Source organism: Lycorma delicatula, chromosome 3, assembly GCF_047948215.1.
Source record: "Lycorma delicatula isolate Av1 chromosome 3, ASM4794821v1, whole genome shotgun sequence".
Taxonomy (NCBI): Eukaryota; Metazoa; Arthropoda; class Insecta; order Hemiptera; family Fulgoridae; genus Lycorma; species Lycorma delicatula.
Genome location: NC_134457.1, coordinates 220,265,980 through 220,289,779, shown reverse-complemented (window position 1 = coordinate 220,289,779; position 23,800 = coordinate 220,265,980). Strand labels below are relative to the sequence as shown.

Below are 23,800 nucleotides of genomic sequence, written 5' to 3'. Positions count from 1 at the left end.
GAAAATTATTAGTGACTGTCCATTACTTTTCAGCCATACCTAATAGCTTCATTTATTTTGAAAATACTGAAGATAGATGTACCTCTAAAAAAATTATTTTCTGTAAAAAATAAAGTAGGATTTATCTGACATTGTTTTTACATTGGAGGAATTACATTTTCAATTTTAATCGGTTATATAATGAAGAAGTATAATAAATAGAATTTACTTTGAAAAGATGATTTTCTGTTCTTAGATCATCTTTTCATTTTGACTCTCAATTATATAAAACTTAATATTTAATTATTATTCATTCATTAATAATAATGTTAAATATAAAAATAATATACAAATTGCAGTATATAAATATACACAGATATGATCAGATACATCATACATGTTATTATATAAATTGTAACCGAGAATCAAGACAAGATGACCTAACGACCAAAAAACTATAAAGTTCTGTTTTAGGTGGTTTATTTATTAATTAACATTAATCAGAATATTCAATAAAATTGAATGGATACTATGACTGAATTAAACAATTAAACAATTAATAGCAACAAATCACCTAAAGATCATAAAAAAGACAAAACTATTAATGAAGAGAAATGCAATATAAACTAACTTATAAAAGAAATCTACCTCATCTAATGAATCAATAGGAACTAGTTTACTGCCAACAGAAGTTGGTGGTGGTTCAGATACTGGTATATTAACTTCTTCATACTGTTTTGTATCTTTCCTTTCAACACCTTCTGGTAAAAGCATTTTGACTTCTGATATATAACCTGAAACCAACCATTAATTTACACTATAAACAAAAACCACAACTGTAATCTCAATTCAATAAATTTATTAAATACTAAAATTTACATATTTTTTTACATAAATGTTAAAATTTATTATAGAAACAATTTAATAGATTAGTATATTAGGAAAAATGTCCATAATATTTCACAGTTTAAAAAGTACCTGCAGTTTGTTTTGCTTTACTAAGTGAATCATAAACATGAGGATAGATTTCTTTCTTTTGTAAACGACTTGTTTTCTCTTTTTCTTTTACAGCTGGAGCATTTAGCGCTGCTTTTAAAGCAGCTTGCCTAAAAATCAGATTAAAAAAATTGATATAAAACGACATATGCATTAAATTTGCTTTTAATTACATAAATTTTACTTAGAAATAAAGTAATTATTTATTTTTTACATTTACTTCATCCAAATCAACTCAATTGTCTTAACATACTTAACCTACTCATGCAGTATTATCTTTATAAAACAATCTTTACATTGTAAGTTAATATTATCTTATCATAAAAAATTGCACAAAGCATGTTTGAAAATTCTATTAAATCGGTTCAAAAAATTATACTAGTATTTTAATCTTTAATAATTATTATTGTTTTCAGAAGAATTCAAAGTGTTCATAAAGGATTATATTTGTGCCTCGTTTCTGCACCACTATCATATAAAAAAAAAACTCCGTAAATATACAATAAAACATTATCAGAAGTCAAAATTGCACTTTCTCACAACATTGTAACAAAATTAAGGAAATCTCAAAACAAATTCGATACCCATTTTAATGATTTTAAAGAGTTACAAGATATGTTTCTCTTTTTGTTGGACCTTTTTCATTTGAAATAGAATAAGTTCCCTCTTTCATTCAACTGGAATTAATATCCAAAATGATTGGTTTTGAAAGACAAATGTTGAGTAGAAATTTCAGATATTCTTACTTACGTAAAAAATACTATAAAAGTAAAACATTTGATGTGCTTTGGGAGTATAGACTTACGCAAACATTTTCATGTATGAAGTTAAACAAAACAGCATATAGATCAAGACAGATAAACATCTCTCTCTGAAATACTGAAAATTGCATGTTACCAGTCTTTGAATCTGATATTGAAAAAGAACTGAATAAAAATTTAACTGTTAATAATAGTTTTAATTATCCTGCTAATGTTACTGATCCTGAATCAGTATAAAATAATTTTAAGCAGCCTGCAAAAATTACACCATCAAACAAAATGGCCCGCAGCAGAAATGGGTTAGCTATACCTAGTCTAAATGAAGAAAATTGCCCTAAAAAGACTTTTCTGTGTGGTTTTAAATTAAAAAAACAAATAATACAAATTTAGAGAGAATATGATTTAATTTTGCTGGCACGCTTAACAAATACAAATGAGTGATAATGAAATGAACTTTTTGTAGCGTAAAAATTGAAATTTTTACAGTTTAATGGATTTTTTATCTTTTTATTAATTGATATTTCAATTTATTTCATTTTACATATTTTTGGTTCTATTTTGTAATAAGAATTTATTTTTTTGTGAAATCTTGTTCCAAATTTTTTTTGTCTTCAAATTAACACTGTTAATATTAAAAATCCGTGTGCAAGACTTAAAGGCTAGAAAATGCATTTTGATAAAGTAAGAAAAGCAGATATAGAGATTATTACTACTGAAATTAAGATAAGCCAATTCTGGAAATGTGTATTTTTTTACTTATTTTCTAACTACATGGGAAAATACTTTGAATATTTAAATGGTATGAGGCTAAACATCATTTTACTATTATAATCCAATATTAAGCAACGATAACGAATAAATATGAAAAAATATCTTCAACTTTTGTTTAAATAACACACAATCTTCCATTTAAAAATCTTCCACTTAAGTCAGAGTAATTTACAATGATACTACCTAAGTAACTTGCTCTTGTTGATTTAACACAAAATGACCATAATGTAATCGGACATATTTATACAAAACAGATTACATTTGAAAATTATTCCATTATTAATTTATTGCTAGTAAACAAAGTAAACTATTACTTTCAAATAATAATATATTATTTGGTAAAATTATCTAACAATAATAAAACCTAAGATTTTTCTTATGTAAAATTTTACTAATTTTCTAATGAAAAATTTCCATATTATCTTCACTAAGAATATCGGTTAAATCAATTTTAATAAATCTATTTATGAGGAATGAATTTATGAATTTATTTTTCAAAATACATAACAGCAGACAGAGAACAAATCATCTCCAGCTGTAAAAATTTCATCGAAATTTTTCTTTTTTATTTTGATGGAAGGATTCCATTTCTTTGTGTATTTAGGAAAAATATTCTATATATTTCAAAACAATATAGCCTTTAAACTAATAAGAGTTGTTATTTATAAGGAGAAAAATTTATCATAAATAAATATAATAAAAAAACAGAGAGGAAAGTGTGTTGATGTTAGCATTGATTGCACGGAACAACTTGTTTTTTCCATACTTCAACATTTCACAAAGGTCAAACTAGTTAATTTTTTTAATGTATTTCTGCATCTCATATTTACACAAAAACTCATTTTATATACATTTTAAAACAAGTTTTATTTGTAATTTTAAAATAAAGGAAATAAGATGTAAACACATATACTACTAGTCTGTGGGTTTCAATGTGTCATCAAAAGCATTAAGTAAGGACTTTACCTCTAAACACAAGTTATAGTAATCACCTTCCAAAGAATTATACATTTTGAGCACTCAGCAAGTATATGTAATGAGTATGTTCTTCTGACAACAGTTAAAATGTTTACTCCCTTTTTAAAGAAATAAAATTTTAAACAAAAACTATTGTTAATATTTTAATAATTTTTATTTTAAAATATTTTCAATTTTTACAATTGTAACATTAAATCAGCATTTCTTACAAAACACAAATACACTAAGTTAAAATATTAATCTGACAATTTAATTCACTGAATTAAATACTTTAACACAATATACCTTTTTGCGCGCAACTCAATAGGATTGAATTCATCATCTTCACTATCATCATCCTTAATTTCTCCTGCTATGATTGTACAACAACTTGATAACCATATACAGGTCGCCTTTGCTCTGTTGTTCCTGACCAAACAACAACAAAAAACGAATGAAATATTAAATTACTAATAGTTAATCAATATTTGCTTAAATGATTTATTGACACATAACATTTTGTACATATGTAAACACACATAAAATAAATCATGCAAAAGGTAACATTTTGTAAGTCTTACATATATTTAATTAAGGATATTCCTTCTTTTTAACTTCTTTGTAAGCATATAGAAGTTATTTTTTTATATTATCAATAGGAATTTTATAGTGATATCCTGTGAGTCAGTTTCTTAATCAGATGTGATAATGGCATCCTATGATGAATTATTTCTCTGTTCACATTAGCTCAGGAAACTTGTTGAAAATGTTTCGATGAAAGTGAGTGTAAAAAAAGACCATGAAAATTCTCAGGAAACTGTTAACAGTGAAGAAACTGACGACAAAGTTAAAGCCTAATCTCTCAATCAACTGAAGGTGATGTTCGGATATTAACACTGCATAAAATATAAATTTTACAGGTAATCATGAAATAAATCTTGTTATTAGATGGCAATTATCAGCATAATTTACTGTACTGGATGTTTTGAATCAGTTTTTATGTGATTCGTTTTGGATCCAATTGTATTAATGAAATAAATAAATATGCACAGGATATGATTCCCACTATCAGAGATGTAAGGTGGGTGAATGTTTAATTTAATCTAAAAGTACATTTTTCTTTAAAAATTATTGTCTCCAGTAGGATCCAGTAAGTTAATCCAGTAGGATTAAATAACAGGTTGTAATCCGGTAAAAGTAAATTATGGATCATGATAAATTCAAAATAATTTTGCAATACCTTCACTTTCTTCCTCTATAGAAAAAAAAGATAAGCTTAGAAAAACTGTTGTAGAATTATTCTTGACTTTCTAAAAAAAAAAAAATACTGTTCAGGAAAATATATTTTCATTAATGAAATTCTGATGGCATTTAGAGACAAACCATTATTGATCAGTTTAATATTTCCATCTTATTTCATTAATTTTGTTTTAATCATTCATTTTCAAATTTCTTAGTTTGAGAAATTTTTAATTTCTCTAGAAATGAATTCATAGAAATTTGGAATTTCTTGTTAATTTTTTTTATATTAAAGTCTTAGTTAATCTTAACATTTTTCTCTCCTTGGATTGTGACTACTTAAATTACTGTTTTTAACTGCTTATAAATAGACAAATCGAAAAGCAAAGCTGTTAACAAATGAAAAAAATTTAGACTACATTCTAAATCTTTGAGCCAGCCATGATTCTAATTAAAACATTTATTTATTTATAGAATAATATATTACAAACCTTGTGCTGCAATTAGTTTTTTCTCTTCAGCAACAGAATTATTAAAAACAATATCATTACGATGTTGCAACAGTAACTGAATTAATTCAAATCTATCAAAACCCAACAGTTCAAACATCTGGAAAAAGAAACAAAAATAAATAAAACAATACAAAAAATTGACATAAACAATGCTATCGTAACTATAACGTGTATAAAAATTGTTTTATCAACTTTCTTCTACTTTCTGAATTTATTCAATATTAGCAAAATCATTTGATTTATGGTATGCTACAGGCTACTCAGAAATTAACTTCCGATCCTCGGTATTGAGCAAATGAGTGGGGGGTAACAATTCTGTGTTTGCTCAGTTGAACAGCCCGGTTCAGTGCAGTTCTAGTAGTGTTTTTTTGGAAGTATCACTTGCATGTTTGTTCTTGTAAAACTCTCACTCGTAATGGCTGCTGTCACAGAAAATACTGCTGATTGTAAAGTGCTTGCTATCATCCATTTCTTTCATGCAAAGAACTTGTCGGCAGCTGAAATTCATCATGAACTTTGTGCAGTATATGGAGGGAATATCATAAGTAACAGTGTGGTTAGATGTGTCTGTAAGACTGGTGCAGTAAAATGTGAGATGTGCGGTAAGACAGGTGTTGTATGTTTCAGAAAGGTTGAACAAACATTCATGACAAGTGGTCGAACCTTCATGACAACACTTTGCCTGCATACTACAGACACCAAATCGACAGTTTCATATGGGAGTTTTTTCAACCATCCTCCATACAGCCCTGATTTGGCTCCCAGTGACTGTCACCTTTTCCTGAAAATGAAGAAATGATTAGCAGCAACACAGCGTTTTGAAAATGACAAGGAGTTGAAAACAGTGTTACTACCTGGCTTAAATCACAGGTGACACAATTTTATGACAAGGTATTCAAAAATATTCAAAAACCTGTTTACAGACACGATAAGTGCATAAAATTGGATGGCAATTATGTAGAAAAATGGCTAAAAAATATAGCTAAGAGATTTATATAATAAATTATTTTTTTATTAATTGGTAATTTTTTTAATAACAAATTGTAAGTTACAACTCAAAATTATTCTCCCTGATGTCACATTTAATTTCCTTCATAATGAGTTTATTATGTACTGTAATGAGTCCCTTCTAACCCGTTCTTCTAACACATTCTTAGAACTAAAAGAAAAACTTAAATTGTAAATCTTTAGATTAATGTCCTACCTTCAATTATTCTGATCTCGTTCCAATTTTCCCTTCAGTTTTAATGGAGGTAATTAATGGGAGATAAAATGTAAGTTTTTATTAAACTTTCTTACTTACCTTATTTTATCCCACTGGTTTTCCAAAAAGATCAGTAGACATATACTTCTTTCAGTAAATTTTTATCTATCCATAGCATTCTCTGGTAACCTATATTTCAAACTAGTATTACAATCATCTGTATATGCCTTTCCCTGCTATCTACCACAATTGCTTTTGCTCTCCTTAAAGTATGTATTCTTCCTTTCTTTCCATATCCCTCCGACATCCAAAACCACACTCTTATCCTAGACACTAGCACTAATACTGCTTTACTTTTCAACAATACTCCCAAATACATCTTCAATACACATGTTTTATTCATTACCTATTTGCTACATCAGCTGATTATAAGCCTTGTCCTTAAATTTTAATCATGAACAGTGAACAGTCCCCACGCATTACTGGTTAAAATTCTCTTGGAATAGCTAATCCAAATTAAAAAAAAAAATAACAAGAACTCACATGAGTTCACTTCATTTATTCATTCATTCAGTTTACTTTGGTGAAATGAATTAAAAGAAAAATAAGGCAGGTTACCATTGTTAAAAAGTCAAATACCAATAAATGATGGGATTCATTGGATTCTGACCTAATAATTAATGCAACCTAAAAGCAGAAAATATTACAAAAGATCCAGATATTTATTATTGTAATGAAATAAGTCTTGATAAAAAAGTAAAAAAAATTACAACGTAACGGAATGATGAATATAATAATAATACTGTAATTAAGTTGTAGAAATAATTACTTCATTTTGTAGTTCATCATTTGAACGACCAGATTTTAAAAGTGTCATCACAGTTTCACAGAATTCTTCAACAGATAAACCAGCAGGGGTTTGTGATCCATAACATTTCTGCAATTCTTTTACTAACCATGGTCTTCCAAACTGTAACAAAAATAACTCGCACATGAATAAAAAATATTTTTTATTGCATTAAATATTTAACAAACCTAGCTAAACCTAGCCTTAAGAATACAGCTATTTACAATGAGGTGGATCCCTTGCACCTTGTACATCTCCGTTTTCCTTTATTCAAGATATTTAAGACTCAAAATAGGTCCCATTTTCTGTTAGGTTGTCTGTAATTTTTCTCTTTTCTGTCATTTCTTTTGCAACATCTACTGATACTTCTAGCACGTCTTTAATCAATCCTTCTCTTTTTATATTATATCCCAGCCAATCAACTTTCCTGTTCTGAATTACTCTGATTAAGCTTCAGTTCTCATTTACTCTCCATTTTATACTTTGTCAGTTTAGTCATCTTATTATCTCCTCTATTTCAGATGCTTCTAGTCCTTTCCACTTTATTTTCTGTCCATATTTCACACCCACACAGATGTAAATTGCAAACATAACATTTCACAAGTCACTTTATTCAAATCCAGCTTCATCTTGCTACATAATAATTGTTTCTTTCTGTTAAATCCTTCCTTAGCCATTGATAAAAAAGAATGTTTCCATTTATTTAATTTTACTTGCGTAACCTATTACATGGTACCTAAGAATCATACTGTTTAACTTGTTCATTTCCTCATTCTTTTGTGCAGACTGCCATAGGCTTTATGCCTTCAATCCTCACTTTAATATTTCTAACATTCATTTACATTCCATATTCTGAGATAGTCTTATAATTTTGAAATCACTGTTCAATATCCTGTGTTTGAGCTCTTAAAAAAAAGCCATGTCATCTATGAACCTTATACAATTCATCTCAAGTTATTTACATTATCTTTTTAACTTCTTCTAAGGCATTTTTTATCATCTCATGTCTGGTACAAAAAGACCACATTTAAAGATGTTATCTTAGACAAACTAATCTATCTTTTAGAAAAATATTATTTATACAGAGTTTAATATGTGACTATGATTAGTAATCTGACACATAATAGTATCTATTCATTGGTGAACAAATACACCCTTGTGATTTTTTTTCAGTGATATCTAAGTTTCAATTTCCTTTGAAAATGAATAAATAAAAAATATATAACAGAATAAAAAAAAAATTTGAGCCCTTGCATTATATGTGACTGATGTTTTTAAAATGAAGAATTGGAGTAATCTACGCACTTCAAAAATATAATTTTTATAAGAAAATCATTAGAGCTTAAACTAAAAATGAAAGATAGTAAATGTTTACAGTTTGTAAACTTTATTAAATTTACATTACAAAATGTTTCTTTGAGTTGAAACATTAATAACGTCCATATGAAAATTATGTTTTATGGTAATAAAATAACCCTACATTTTAATTATAAAAACTGCTAACTGAGAATTTTTTTTTCTAATTTCATATTTTATTAACTAATGCTCTAATAATTGGAGAGATATGCACTGTGCATTCACAGAAATTATTAATGTTCTCATAGATAGAAGAGGTATATTAATTTGTTGCTTTACACTAACAACCACACCACTCTTTCTTATGACTATCATGCGGTGATGATCGTAAACAATATGGCATATGGCGACGCCTGAATTGGAGGAAGCTTTTGAGGACGGTTGTCACCTTATTGAACGCTTGTGCCTGGAGCAGTTAAACCTCTATCATTCCTGGTCAGCCACCAATGAAGCCATGAGGATTCTTGAGGAGTATGACCTCGAAGTCCTCTTGGTCCAGGAGCTGTACACGGTTGGCCCTTCCACAGAGTTGATGTTATTCAATCTCGTGGGGGACGGCTGCTCTCTGCGATCGTGGTCAGCTTGGTCTCATTGGGTGTCTTCTGGATGCCCCAATTTTCAGATAAGTGGTTCACTGTTGTGCGAGTCACAAGGAGTACCCTCAATGTCATACTGGTGTTGGGATACTTCCAGCTTGAATAGAGTATCGATGACTTGTTGGCAAAGTTTGGGGCGGATTCTGGATGGTCTCCCAGACATCAGAGTGCTGGTTCCTATGGACCCTGACACCAAGTCTTCCGCCTGGGGTACACCACTCACTGACCCCAGAGGCGTTGGTCTCACACAGTTCATTGAAGCCAGGAACCTCTACTTGCTTAATGAAGCAGAACAACTGCCAACTTTCTCTTCCGAATTGAGGGAAAGTTATATCGATGTCAACTTGGTAACGGGCGATCTGCTTAGGTGTACAAGTAGTTGGACTGTTTGGCTCAAAGCCAGTGTGAGCCAGTGTTACAGCCATAGGCTGTAAGTCTCACAGACTTACAGCCTATGAGATTGCTTATGGTGGCAATCCAAGAGCTCCAGATTTGAGTCCCTACAACCTAAGAGACCCGGATCAGCACAGGCTGCAGCGTGAGTGTGCAGCTGCCTTACATAGGTTGGAATGGGGCATGGAGCACAGGAAGGAGGTGGAATTGATGGCTGAACAATTCAGCCAGGCCATCAAGATTGGCTGCAACAGGGTCCTACAGCCCCCTCAGGCAATGAACACACTTAGGTAGTGGTCAGTCTGCTTATCAGAGAATACATGGAGCTGTCATGACCGCTGCTTCCAGGGAGCCATCTGTTAAACGCAGGCAGAAACCCAGGAAAAAAATGATGGTCCTCTACTTAGCGTGCTGTGCGCAACAGCTAGGTCTACTAAGAGAAGATGCCAGCGTCGCCCCATAACAAGGATTATCGTTGATGATGTGCACGCTGAGGGTCTGCGGATTTACCAGCACGCCCGTAATGAGTACGTTCATGCCATCAAGGAAGCATGATTCCTTGCGTGAGGTGCACTACAATCCCTGGCAGCTCACGAAGTCATGTTACGGGCCAAAGTCATTGCATGTGTGCTATCCAGTGTCCGATGTTTGGTGGTTGTGACCACACTTTAACACCTGTGGCGACTTACCGGGCATTCCTGGATACTCTTTCCAGATGCTCCGGAGCTTGAAGCAGAAGTCGGTGTTGAGAACCAGTCCGGTTCTCAACAGATACCACTCCAGTGATACAGAGTAGCTGGACCTCGGTCCAGCTACTCTGTACTCAAGTAGCCTCACCATCGGCAAGGTCTCACAATTCAGAGAGAGGGAATATACACTTAATTATTATAATTAACCCAACAAATATAATTAACTTAATCATAAAGCTATTGTACAACTTGTATAATTCTTTTTACATATTTTTTTGATTCATTAACTACTAACCGATCTTTTTGAGACTGGTTTCTTATCCTCTTTTGTTGAACTGCTGAATGAATTACCGCCATCATATTTAATTGAAAATGAATGGACAGCTTCAATACCAGTTGACAAATCAGTTAAAAAGCTTACATCAGGTAAATTGAAATCATTCATTTCTGCAGGAGTAAAGCGTATATCTTCACCAAATAGTTTTTTAACTCTTCTTTTATTATTACCACCACTATCACACCAAGCTTCTTCTAATGTATCCAAACAGCTATCTGTCAGCATGGAATGAATTTGTCCCAATGTCTCCAAAAAAAAAGAAATTTTCAATAATAAGAAAAGAACACAATAGAATACCAAAAAGAAATTACTTTTAAAAACATTCTGTTTCAAAAAATATATATTTTCAAATTCAATAAAAACACCAATAACGATAAATATGCAATATAAAAATAACAATATAATACAGTAGCACTTAGGGAAGGTTTAAATCCAATTGTATTCACAAAATCTTTTGGTTTTAGCAAATATCCAATTTAGGTTGATTGTGGTTCATAAGCCTTATAACAAAACAATATATTATTGTTATAATATAAAACACGTTACAACATATGAAATTGATCCAGCTCCTGCTTAAAAGGAGTAATGAAGGGAATGGTGGCCACAAGTAATGTATAATAGCAGTTAGTCTGTAAAATAATAGAAAATAACAGGTATTGGATACCTATTATTTACAGATAGGCTAATATATATATATATATACATATAAAGAGAGAGAGAGAGAGAGAGATATTCAGAGTATTTCTAAATTTGTTGTATAAAAGTAACCTTTAATAAAGGAAAAAGTAAATAACTTGCAGAAATGTTTGATACAACACTAAATACAGTATATTTTCAATTTTCATTTACAAATGTTCAATATGGCTACCATGTGTAACAACATGGCAGATGTCCCATCTATAACCAATTTCCTGCCAAATCCTATGAAGTATGCCTTGATCAATGATGGCAACTATTTGTTATCCAGTGCCGCAGCTCACTGACATTTCCTGGAAGTGGAGAAACAAACACTATGTGTTTAACATAACTCCACAGAGAGTCCACTGAAGTTAGGTGATCGTGGTGAACATGAAATTGTTCCACAACATCCAATCCAAGTCGGAACTTTGCTACTGAGATACGGGACAACTGCATGTTGATAATGTGATGGCATGCAATCTTGCTGGAAAATGAATTCTGTGTCCATATCCTGTAGTAATTGTGGCATAAGATAATGTTCAAGCATGTCCAAGTATGATATTCTAGTTACAATTAACTCAGCAAAAAAGGTAAAACTGTAAATTTTGTGACAGCTTACAGCAAAAAAAAACATTTACCTTAGGCAAGTCCCATGCATGTTTTTTTGCGTGTCGTGGATTCTGCTCACCCTATATCCGAATATTATGTCGATTCACTTTACCACTGGTATGGAAGGTTGCTGCATCAATGAACACAATTTTATTAAGATAATTTTACCTTCAGTCTTAACTTTGTTTTTAAATAAAGCACGATTACACAATACTCAGTTTGTTTTTCTTTATTGTCTTCACTCAAAGCTTGTATCAGTTTTAATTTGTAGGATTTAAATGATAGTCGACTATGCAATACCCTCCATGCTATAACCCTATGAATATTCAATTCTAAGCTGGCCCATCCCGTTGATCTACCTGTACTATGAATGAATGCCTGCCACATCTGCTTGATTGCCACTTCTGAGACTGATGTTTACCCTGGCCTGGTGCTCTATGTGACACACAACCTGTTTCAATGAAACGATTGTACCGTACAATAACAGACTCTCTTTGAGGTGGTTGCTTGTGTTATTTAGTCATGAATTGTCTACAATAGTGATTCCCAAACTGTGTGCCAGGAAGCCACAGCCACTTCATAGGGATGTCATAAAATATTGTAGCTTCATAATTAATTTAACCAAGACATTTATAATTATTAATTTAATGTTAATGAAGTAAAAAAATAATGAAAATACACGAGTTTTATTTATTTTTATCTATTACTTATGAGTAGTCATGCTTTTTCTTAGGGAAGGGCACCAAGGAAAAATTTTAATTGCAAAAGGGCACCACGACTCAGAAAGGGCACTGCAATTCAAAAAAGAAAATATATAAAAGGTGTGTGTGTGTGTGTGTGTGTGTGTGTGTGCACACACATGCACATATTTATATATAGATGAAAGTATAGGTAGAAGTAAAGTAACAAAGCACACCATAAGCAAACACCTGCTGATGTATATCTCTTTTATATTATGTAGTCAGTACATTTCCAAAACCGAAAGAATATACACGTGATGTACTTCGTTAATATCAACCTTTTCAAAAATTACTGAATTAAAGTTATTTTTTTGATTAATAAAAATGTAAGTACAACAAATTCATGCCTTCATCATTAAATTCATCACTTAATACAGAAGCAGAAATTTAATTTTCATGATAAAATTACAAATATAAATTATTTTAAATAAATTCATTCATTTTAATTTGAATGCTGAATAAATTTTTAAACATGCTTTTTATTTGGTTAACCTTAAAAATGTTCTCTCTGGTACTTTACTGTTAAATACACAGTATTAAATAAAATTTGTTACAAATTCTATAATGTATTATTTAAGGTTATATGCACATATTTTTTGGGGTAAATGTTATATACATTTCATATTTTTACAGTTCACCTACACATACTATTTTTGAATCGTTGAATATTTAAGAGACATAATTGCAATGCACATAAAATTTTTATTTCTCTACTTTACTTATTTTATAATTTCAGTTTTTAATTTTAAGTAAACATGATTGTTAATTTTAATCACAAGGTTGGTTTGTAAAGGTTTGGGATGCAATAAATTATAAATTACATCAACTGAAAAAGTTTATAATTTATTATAAATGCACAATTACAACATTTTAAGCTGTTGAAAACTAATTTTATTTTTTTGTCATTAGGGTAGATTCTAAGGGTTGCAATATTGTAACACGTCATAAATTATGTGTCAGAATATGGAAAAATGTTTATTCTACACATTTAAATGACTTTGAGCTACAAAACACACTTATAATTTTAACAATTTTTTTTCATAAGTGGTTGTTATTAAGAGTTGAAATGTTGCAATAAATTATAAATTATATTATAAACAGTAAAGGGATTTTAATTCATTATAAATGCACCAATAAATATGTTGATTAGTTGAAGTTTGAATAAGTAGACGAATCCATATTGAGTTTATGTAGTATTTATTCATTTGTAGAATACATTTTTGATTAGATATATCTGGTAATCTTGTTTGTATTAATTTGATTTCAGTTTAGTAATAACACATTGAATATTAATAATACATATAATATTTTGAGTGTTTGAAGTATATTGTATAGAATTAATGTAAATGATTGATTGAATTGCTTAATGCATTGTATGTTATCGTCCCACTACATATCATCTTGTGTACCGAGTCTAGAATCAAATCAGCTGAGCTTTAGGCGTTGAGAAAAAGAATTACAACAATCAAGGCTACCATTACAATATTTTAAATAAGAAGAACATATGATATTAAAACTTAACAAAAACATTTAAAACTGTTGAAAACTATTTTTATTTTTTTTAATTTCATCATAACAGATGGTTTCTAAGGGTTGAAACATAGTAAAACATCATAAATTATATTTCAAAATTATACAAGAATGTTTATTCTAAATATTTAAACATGATTTCAATATATTAAACGTTTAAATCTATGGTTTTTAAATTTTTTTTTAACAAAGGGTAGATTTCACCCCAAAAAACAAAAAGCACATATCAGGAATGTATAACTTTTAAGCAGAGAATTAGATAAGCTTAATTACAAATTTTCATGAAACTCAATGCTGTCTGAAAGAATTCCGAGGTAATACTCTATTTTTACCATCAAACACTGGACTACACATAAATACATATTAAATTTCACTGAACCAAATTATAAAATCTTAACAGATTTTCAACTTAGAAGATCATGTTTTTCACAAGTTTTACTTGGTTTTTATAGGTTTAATGGGATACCAATACAATTCTACTTATCTTGATCAAATAAGAGTTGAAAACACTTCTTATTCAGCATAGTAGTACATATTAGAATTTTCCATAAATTTCCTATTTAAAAGAACTTTTACAATAGACTGTAGTTTTACCAAATAACGTGTAAAACTCTTTTTATTCAATTCCATATTAGTTTATGTTATTTTGGAAAAAATTTAGATATCATATAAATTCACACACTTATTAAAACAATTTGCATTTTCAGAAGAGATTATCCAGAAAATCAAAATTTGGGTAAACCAAATTCTGCAGTAGTATTAAAAAATTAGCAGAATTAATTATTAAATTGAAATCTATTAGTTATTCCAATCAGTGCTTGTAGTCAATTATCGCATTTCACAAACCAAGATTTATCAATCATTGTTATTAATGTATTTTATTCTATAAAAGAATGCCAATACCAATGTATTCTAACAAGAACAGATTCTACCCATTTTTGTAATCTTATAGTATAAACCTCTTCTGTATTATAGAGAACAAAAAACATTCAGTTTTCTTTTAATTGTTTTAAATTTTTTAAATTAAGACAAATAAATAGTAAACAAATGTAAGTAAAAGTAAATCAGAAAATAAAATAAACTTACAGTACATATCTTGTCAGTCATATTTTGTGATACTTGTCCAAACATCTGTTTTAATAGTGAAAGATGTTTTCTTAAAAAATCCTTTCACCAAGAAATAAACATAATAAGAATATTGTTGCTTCATCAACAACATCTTTAGCTTGGTCACCACCTAATTAAATGTTATTTCTACTACATTTCATTACTTTTGTTTTGTTCTTGTTTATTTTCACGCGATAGTTCTTGCGTAGGACTTCATCTATGCCGTTCATTGTTTCTTCTAAATCCTTTTTACTCTCAGCTAGAATTACTATATCATCAGCAAATCGTAGCATCTTTATCTTTTCATCTTGTACTGTTACTCCGAATCTAAACTGTTCCTTAACATCATCAACCGCCAGTTCCATGTAAAGATAAAAAGTAACGGAGATAGGGAACATCCTTGTCGGACTCCCTTTCTTATTACGGCTTCTTTCTTATGTTCTTCAACTGTTACTGTTGCTGTTTGGTTCCTGTACATGTTAGCAATTGTTCTTCTATCTCTGTATTTGAACCCTAATTTTTTAAAATGCTGAACATTTTATTCCAGTCTACGTTATCGAATGCCTTTTCTAGGTCTATAAACGCCAAGTATGTTGGTTTGTTTTTCTTTAATCTTCCTTCTACTATTAATCTGAGGCCTAAAATTGCTTCCCTTGTCCCTATACTTTTCCTCCACTTTTTATATATTGTAAATAATCAATTTTTAAATACTAAATTATGAGCCCAACTCAAAATCAGTCAGCAAAAACAAAAAAAAAAAAGATCTTAACAATACAAAAACATTATATTAACTTATTCTACCCTAAATTATTAGCCGGCCTCTGTGGTGCGAGTGGTAGTATCTCGGCCTTTCATCCGGAGGTCCCGGGTTCAAATCCCAGTCAGGCATGGCAATTTCATACATGCTACAAATCGTTCATCTCATCCTCTGAAGCATGCCTAACGATGGACCCAGAGGTTAAAAAAAAAACCTTAAATTATTAGAACATGGAAACATCTGATACAAACAGAATTCATGAAAATGTGTCTTACAAAATGAAACTTCTTAACATATAACAACATTTAACCCAAGGAATCTTAAAAATAACATCACTAATAAAATGTTTTTTTTTAAAACATAAATCTAAAAAAACACAAAAATAATAGGAAAATTCACATATCCTATCATGGGGAACCCCTACTGCGATTAGAATGGCCAATATGAAAACTAATTAAGTTTATGCAGTTATAATATTAATTTAGTTGAACCTGAAAAAAATACATAGTTATCATATCTACTATAAAACACTTAATACACAGCCCTTAAAATAATCTTAATTTAATTTTTTATCGATTCTGAAATAGGAACATAGAAACAGATGTATAAAAATATAACCTATTGGGGGAAATCGTAATAGTGGATCCTACCGGGACTGGGACACCTACCATGAATAAGACAACTAAGTATTAAAAATAGTTATGGTGTAGAGATTTGGACAGTGAACAACTTAACCTAAGTAATAATAATGTTTACGTAGTTATAATATAAATTTAGTTGAACCTGAAAAAAATACACAACAAGGAGATATGTCTACTGATAAAAAACTTAAAATATATAGCACTTAATCAAAATAATCTTAATTAAAATTTTTATATTAATCCTGAAACAGAAAAACACAAAAGTACACGTAAAAATACAACCTACTAGGGGGAAACACTGGACCCTACAGGGACTAGGAAACCTACCACGCGATTTTATCTTAAAATTAAACAACTTAATTCTAACATGCAATTAATAAAAATATTTACCTTTTAGCATAAATTTACCCCATTGCAAAGGTTGTACCACAATATAAGGAAGGCCACTTACATTGCAGTTCTTCCTTTCTTTTAATAATTAAATGAACATCGAATTAACTGCAACAAAAGAAAATAAACAGTACTATTAGTGACAATAATTATATCAACTTACTATGTTTTGGTTATGCTGGCAATTAATACATTTGTAACATAAATATTGTACCATATTGTATTATGAAATATGAGGGCTGATATTACTCATTACAATTCTTCAGCAATAGGTTAGCTTTTTATGCAGACACTGGGAAGAAAATCACTCAAACTGAACGATATAATATCTCTAAAGATTACCATAATCTGAACCTGGACCTAGCAGGCATTCAGCCAAAACGTAGAAATCATTAGCGGGAAGAAAGGAATCAAAAATAAAGGAATAGAGTAGAAATTAGAAAGGGATGATCTAAACTGGACTGCAAACAATTCCACTCGAAGGAATGTATCTAAATCTTTTCTACAGTGGACATCAATCTTACTGGTAATCCATTAGAAGATTAGGTCTTCATGTAGGATATAAGTAGCAATAATCAGCTCAAAAATATACAACAATAAATCGCTTTTACATAATATAATAAAAAACCATTTTAGTGAAGCTTAGGCTTTCTTAAGCAAGATCCTCAGACCAACCCCAGACTCACGCGATTAATTGACATATCCAGTTGAACTATAAACTGTTCAGACAGGTGACCACTGGAGGATAACAAAAATGAATATATGGTTTGATTCTTCTGATCATTTTCCTATTTTTCATACTACTTTATTTCCTATTTTAAAATATAATTAGCATACACTCCATCGCATATTTTCCCATTTATTTGTATAGATTGTATTTTTTTTTTTTAGACACTGCAACACTTTCATTCGCTTTAATTTCTCTGACAAAGCTAACGAGTTTGTCATACAATATCAGTTTGTAAGTACATAAGCACAGTAATTATATAAACAAAGCGATTTGGGCATGATTTTATACTTTCAAACAGGTTACAAAAAGATAAGACTCGGATACATACAAGTTAGATACAACAAAGCCTACATATATATGATTCATCTTATCTTTGGATAATTATATGTATCTCTTTACATAACCTGATTGCTATTCCTTTATATAAAGGAGATACATATAATTATCTAAAGATAAGAAGAGTCATATATGTAGCAAGATCTATTAAAACAAGGGCGGGGACTAAATATTGTAATCTAGGATGGATAGACCGGTTAATTTCTTAGTATGTAAAAGAATTTATGATGTGTGTATGAATGTGTATTGACACTTGAGGAGGCTTATATATAGAATTCTAAGTGAAACATAGTGAATTTAATTTATAGGTTTGTACAGTCGATTGGTTAACCCATGAGATTGATAGATAGTATTTTTAAGTAAAATAAGTCTTGTTATTACATACAAGGTCTGTAAATAAAGTAATGAGACTAGTTTTCTTTTTTTGGCAGCCAAAGTGGCAACACTGTAAAGTTACTAGTAAACATATGGTTATATGAACAGCTGATTTATATTAGGTGTTAATATTTTTAGTCTATTGTTGCCAATTTGTTGAATTAATGAACTGTGAGACTTGAATTAATCACTGTGCGGGTTGGTTTTGAACCGAATGATTTTATTCAATCGAATGAATAATATTACAGAAATAATAGAATTAATTTTACATTATATAAAATAATATTAAATAAATTTAAAAAAATTTTGTTCAACAATAATGGGCTTCCCGTGGGGATTGCGTGTGAGTTTGGAGTTGTAAGGTATACAAGTACCTCGTTAAAGGCTAGACCTTTAACGAGCACCCCTATAAATGGGGTGCTCCTGGCACGCTGTTTTGGGAGGTGCAATGAGGTGCTCTTATAATATCTGCAAACAACCGTTCAATTTTAAAATTCAAACAGGATATTTGTTAGTAGGTCAAAGACTAACTTTTGCATGCATCAGGCAGAATCTCAATCTTAACAGATCATGGTTAATCAGAAAACTGACCGATTACTTTCAAATTTGCAGAATACATTCATGTTATCCTAGAAAAGGTTTTAACCAGGCTTAAGATATTAAAAATATTCATTATTTCTTCACCACCAAGGAGGGTGAAGTTGTGAATTAACCAAATGTTGAAGATTTTGTACCTGATTAAAAAAAATTAGTTTAAAACATTCGTTCTCAAAGTGGGGAATAATGCCCCCTTGTGGGAGCTGGGGCATTCAGACAGTCTAGGAAAACAATGGCTGATTAAAAAAAAAAGGCAAAATTATGTTTTCCTGATATTTCAAACTAAAATTAAATACCTACTACACTAGTACAAAAAATATTTCAACTGAAACCTTTGTTTTAATTATTGTATTGTTAAATTGAATATGCTATCGCTATTGTTGTTAAGTAGTATATACATACAATTGTAATTTTTTTTAAAGCAATTTTATGAAAAATACTTTAATGCGTTTTAACTGCTCTCATTTAAAATGTAAGAAGTTTCAACTCAGAAATAGGATATGACATGTTTAAAAACAATAATTGCAATTGCTGTTTTTAAGAGTGCATCTTAAAAACAGCAATTGCAATTATTATTTTTAACAGATGGTAAGTTTAAAAATGTTGGAGGCCCCTAGAAAATTTTTGTTTTCAATGTGGACAGTGAGTGTAAAATTTTGAGAATCAATGGTTTAAAAGAACAATATTATATGTAAAAGAAGAATCGTGAATATTTTCACTGTAGGCGGGCCAAGGGTTTGTTAAGCCCTTCATCATTTGGCCATTAGCATTTTACTTTACTTTATAATCTTCAATTTCCAGGATCTTACTCTGCACAATGTGGAATCATCAAACTGTAAGGAATTGTGGCAGGGTATCATCTTACCCAAGCCTTCCTCCCATTGCTGACTTAGTTATAATTTAATAATGGAAAGAATGATCTACTGTAAAAACTATGAGAAGATATAATGTTAAGAATTAAGATGTAATATTTATTAAACACATTGAGATCTTTGAATAAGTGTTAAAGTGACATAACTTGAGCTTATTTAGCTTACAATTAAAAATAAATCTTGAATTGTTTTGTAAAAGGGTAAAGTTAAAATTTGTTTTAAAACTATTAAAATAAAATCACTTCCCTTGGAGAAAAACTGATTCATTAACCTCTTCCATGTTTTTCTTACTTTAAAAATCTGAATTCTAGCTTTAATTCTCTAAATACCATTTTTTTCTTACATTTAATTTTAATTAATGAGTCTATATTAGGTTTAAAGTTTGACTACCATTTTCAAATTAATGAAACTCTTTCTTCCAAAATGCCTTATGTAGCTAATTACTGCCTCATTACTATTTACTCCAGGAAGGTGCCAATTAGCTATAAATGGTTTGGAGGAAAAATTAAATTAATCTGAAACTGGATTATTAATAACTTTAGTTTTTTGTCAACCTGTTCAATGAATAAATGCACTATGGATTACACAATAGCATTATTACAAATTTGAGTTTCTAAACAAAACTTTTTGAGGCTTACATTTAAATCGTTTGTGTGAGGAAGTAAATCTTTAAGCACAAGTATTAAACATTTTAAACAAATCATAAAATAAATAGCTAGGATGGGTAAATAATACCTGATACTTGTTATTCAGCAGGAATTACCAGTATCCCTTAATAATATTGAAAATAATTAACATGGAAATTAGAACTAACAACACGCATAAATAATTAAACTTAACTTTGTTCACGAACACAAAATATAATATTAAACAGTAAAAATTTCAGATAAAATAAACACCAAAAGTTTTCTAAATTAACTATAAACATAACGTCTTAAAAGTTACTTATAGTTTTATATTACCTAGATAACACACTCAGTATAAAGTACAATTGTAAATATTTAACATAAAGCCGGTTCAGAAACACATTCACATAACATACAATTAAGAGAATTAAAGTCATTACTTTCTTTCAGTAGAGACCATGACGCAAAATAGTATTTCATTATTCGCAGAAACCAATCAGTAGACCTATCTAATTATTTCTAGTAGTAAGCATTCGACTAAGATTATTTGGACTAACAAATTAATCTACATAGTTATATCGAATAGCCGTTAACGGTACCGTTAGAAAGGACGCCACCATTATACACCGCCACGTGCGTTGATATATTTAACGCATTCTATAGTTGATTATGAGAAAACAATTTTATTCTGCCGCCATTTTGATACATTTTTTAAAATCTAAGCGGTAAAGAAATCAAGTGAATTTTATAATGCATTTATAAATTAATTTTTATGAGATACCTCATACAAGTAGCCTTTTGAAAACACTCTTACAGTTTATCAACGAAACTTGTTATATTTCTTTTTATCTTTAAACTGTTAACTAACCACAAATGTAACAAAAAGTATCTACAGAATTGTTGCAGCCTCTTGAAGCCATTATGAAAACAGAAATTTGCTTTATGACCTTTTTTTCTTTTTCAAGTTTAGCCTCCGGTAACTACCATTCAGATAATACTTCAGAGGATGATATGTATGAGTGTAAATGAAGTGTAGTCTTGTACATTCTCAGTTCGACCATTCCTGAGATGTGTGGTTAATTGAAACCCAACCACCAAAGAACACCGGTATCCACGATCTAGTATTCAAATCCGTGTAAAAATAACTGGCTTTACTAGGACTTGAACGCTGTAACTCTTGACTTTCAAATCAGCTGATTTGGGAAGACGCGTTCATCACTAGACCAACCCGGTGGGTTTCAATGAAAATCCAGATGCAGTATATAATTTATATAATTGCATACAATTGGAATTCATATATTTTATTGTAGTAAAATTTGAAATTTATGAACATAAATGCATTATTCTGTGATTTGGTTCACTAAAATTGATGATACATTATTAGACCTTCAAATAATTTCACTGTTAAATCTTTTTTTTAAATATGTAAAAAAAATTAGGGTTCAAATACAGAGATAGAAGAACAATTGCTAACATGTACAGCAACAGTAACAATTGAAGAACATAAGAAAGGGAGTCAGACAAAAGGATGTTCCCTATCTCCGTTACTTTTTAATCTTTACATGGAACTAGCAGTTAATGATGTTAAAGAACAATTTAGATTCGGAGTAACAGTACAAGGTGAAAAGATAAAGATGCTACGATTTGCTGATGATATAGTAATTCTAGCTGAGAGTAAAAAGGATTTAGAAGAAACAATGAACGGCATAGATGAAGTCCTACGCAAGAACTATCACGTGAAAATAAACAAGAACAAAACAAAAGTAATGAAATGTAGTAGAAATAACAAATTGGACCACTGAATGTAAAATAGGAGGAGAAAAGATTATGGAAGTAGAAGAATTTTGTTATTTGGGAAGTAGAATTACTAAAGATGGACGAAGCAGGAGTGATATAAAATGCCGAATAGCACAAGCGAAACGAGCCTTCAGTAAGAAATATAATTTGTTTACATCAAAAATTAATTTAAATGTCAGGAAAAGATTTTTGAAAGTATATGTTTGGAGTGTCGCTTTATATGGAAGTGAAACTTGGACGATCGGAGTATCTGAGAAGAAAAGATTAGAAGCTTTTGAAATGCGGTGCTATAGGAGAATGTTAAAAGTCAGACGGGTGGATAAAATGACAAATGAAGAGGTATTGTGGCAAATAGATGAAGAAAGAAGCGTTTGGAAAAATATAGTTAAAAGAAGAGACAGACTTATAGGCCACAAACTAAGGCATCCTGGTATAGTCGCTTTGATATTGGAAGGACAGGTAGAAGGGAAAAATTGTGTAGGCAGGCCACGTTTGGAATGCGTAAAACAAATTGTTAGGGATGTAGGATGTAGAGGGTATACTGAAATGAAACGACTAGCACTAGATAGGGAATCTTGGAGAGCTGCATCAAACCAGTCAAATGACTGAAGACAAAAAAAAATGTAAATGTTTAGTAATTGGTTTGATTGATTAGTCATAATTTATATTTGTTGTCTAGATGATATATTAAAAATCAGAATAAAACATATTTTATAAATTTGTTTACCTAATTTTAATTTGCATTTACTAAAAATTATTAATTCCTAATAATTTTTATTTAGTATTCTAATATAATAATATTGCATTAAAAAATGAAGAAAAAATAATTGATTACATTACATTACAATAATAATTACTAATTTATGGAGGGATATCGAATATAATAATAATTTAGAATATTATATAATCACTGTTATTAAGGGTGTTATATTTTACAATATTATGAGTCTCATTACATAAACTAGGACATACGTCATAATAAATGTTTTTTATAAAATTTACAAGACTAGGTAATATAATAATTATTGCAAATATCATAATTTAAAACTAATTATCATTAATTGATTACTTTCAATTACACCTTGTATCAAAATGGAAAATTCTATGTTTAAACATTCATTCATGTTTTCAAACTGTACTTGAATGAGAAAATGGTTTTTACTGCTCTATTTTCTATGTAACTGTTACCAGTAAGAATTAATAAATGAATTTTTTTTTTATTTAGTTGTTTTTTTTCTGTTAAGTATAATTTTAATGCTTCATAATTTCATTAAAAAATTAATATGTAAGATTAAAGAATAATTTTTTGCTCTAAACCACGTGTATTTAACTATAGTAACGTTATTCAATAATAATAATAATGTTATGGAAAGAGGTT

General features: G+C 29.8%; 1 pseudogene; it reads right to left on the bottom strand.

Annotated features, from left to right (window-relative positions):
- The window catches only part of LOC142321316 (activating signal cointegrator 1 complex subunit 3-like), a 104,326-nt pseudogene extending 83,349 nt beyond the window's left edge, over positions 1 to 20,977 (bottom strand).
- Between the last annotated feature and the right edge of the window lie 2,823 nt (positions 20,978 to 23,800).